This window comes from Capsicum annuum, chromosome 1 (genome assembly GCF_002878395.1).
Source record: "Capsicum annuum cultivar UCD-10X-F1 chromosome 1, UCD10Xv1.1, whole genome shotgun sequence".
NCBI lineage: Eukaryota > Viridiplantae > Streptophyta > Magnoliopsida > Solanales > Solanaceae > Capsicum > Capsicum annuum.
The window spans coordinates 241011437-241013579 of NC_061111.1; positions in this window are offsets into that span (position 1 = coordinate 241011437).

Genomic DNA, 2143 nt, shown 5'->3' on the forward strand with positions numbered 1-2143 from the left:
AGGATTATGCCAAACTCTACGTCAGAGAGTTGGTCAGATTGCATGGTGTTCCGCTATCTATTATCTTAGAGAGAGGTACCTAATTTACCTTTTATTTTAGGATATCATTCCAGAAGGGTCTTGGTACCCAAGTTCATCTCAGTACAGCCTTCCATCCTCAGACAGATGGTCAAGAAGAAAGGGCCATTCAGACTTTAGAAGATATGCTAAAGGCGTGTGTAATTTATTTCAAGGGTAGTGGGGATGACCACTTGCCTTTGAATGATTTTGCATACAACATTAGCTAGCATTCTAGCATTCGAATGGCAACATTCGAAGCTCTTTATAGTAGGAGATACAAATCTCCAGTCGATTGGTTTGAAGTTAGTAAGGCCTCAGTTATAGGGCCTGGCTTAGTATTTGATGCCTTAGAAAAAGTCCAGTTTATCAGAGAAAGACTCTGGGCTGCTTAGAGCCGATAGAAGTTTTATATAGATGTGCATAGAAAGGATCACGAGTTTGAGATTGGTGATTATATTTATCTAAAGATCTCTACCATGAAGGAAGTGAAGAGATTCGACAAGAAGGGAAAGCTCAGTCCTCGATATGTCGGTTCCTTCAAAATTCTTAGTCATTTCAGTAAGGTAGCTTATGAACTCGAACTGCCTTCAGATCTAGCCTCAGTTCATCCACTGTTCCATGTCTCCTTGCTAAGGAAGTGCATAGGTGACCCATTAGTAGTAGTCCCTACAGAGGGCATTGATGTTCAGAATAGCCTCTCTTATAAAGAGATTCCAGTCAAAATTCTTGACCACCAGACGTGTAGACTGAGGAACAAATAAGTCTCTCTAGTCAAAGTTCTTTGGCAGAATCAGTCCATTGGGGGAGCCAATTGGGAAGCGAAAGTAGACATGCGTACCAAGTATCCTCACCTCTTCTTTGCTAACTCAGATCTAGCTCAAGGTAACAATTCTCCTTAAGCTTTTCAGTTTTATGTACAGGTTTCAATTATAAGCTTGGTACCCATTGCATGTTCAGATTTCCATTATAAACTTGGTATTAAATACCATTGCACATTCAATCATGCATTCATAAATCAGGTACTCATGCATCATATATGTATGTTCAGTATGATATATATTGATTTTATCAGTCATGATAGTCATGGAGTCATGTTTCAGTCATTTATGTTCAGGATGTGCATCAGTCTACCATTTCTCCCTCGCCATCAGTCTCATTCGAGGACGAATGTTTCCATGGGAGAGGTATTGTAATACCCAGAACTTTCTTTAAGTAAAATCCAGTCTCGATAAGAGTTAGTGATAAATTCCTAAATAATTAATGTTAAATCAGATAGAATTTCCCTAATTTTGACTTTTATCATGTGGAAAATTGAATTAGCTTTCCAACGATACCAATTTTATCCAAATCCAGATCGGAGTAAAGTTATGGACGTTTTATAAAGAACTGTCGGAATAGCCCAGAAGCCACAGTCAAGCTGACAGACTATCAATCTAGTGATGGACTATCGCCCAATCCGTCATGACTAAGGATGTGACCTCTACTTCTAGTCATGTGCTATGGCCAGGACCAAAAAACCATCGAGCTATAGATGGACCATCGCCCAAACCATCACAGACAAGGTAGAAAGTTCAGGTTCTAGCCAAGTGCGACAGTCAGGACCGACAGACCGACGAGCTAGCGACGGACCATCTCCCAAACCGTCACCACTTTCGATCAGCATTTTAAGATATTTTAAGAAAGGAATGTGGGTCTTTTCCACCCATTTTAACCCCTAATTATACTAGGCCAGAGCTCATAACCTCATTATTCATCTAAAACACCAAATTAGGGTTTCTCTTAAGATGAATTCTCAAGAACAAGAAACCCTAGGTGTTTAGTTCCAAGTCAAGAATTCAAGCTTTCCTCCATCAATCTTCAAGAAATCATCCACCCAGGTACGTCTAGTATTGATTTATGGGTCCCTTTCATTTATGACGCTCAAGAAACCCTATTTGAAATATAAACTTTGGATTCCATGGTATTAATTGAATTATATCCATGTTTGTGTTGTTGTTTGATTTCTAAGTTGAAGTCCTTAATGACTATCATGAAAATATGTTAGCATGTGGTTGAAATTCTTGCACTGGAAGTGTAAAATATT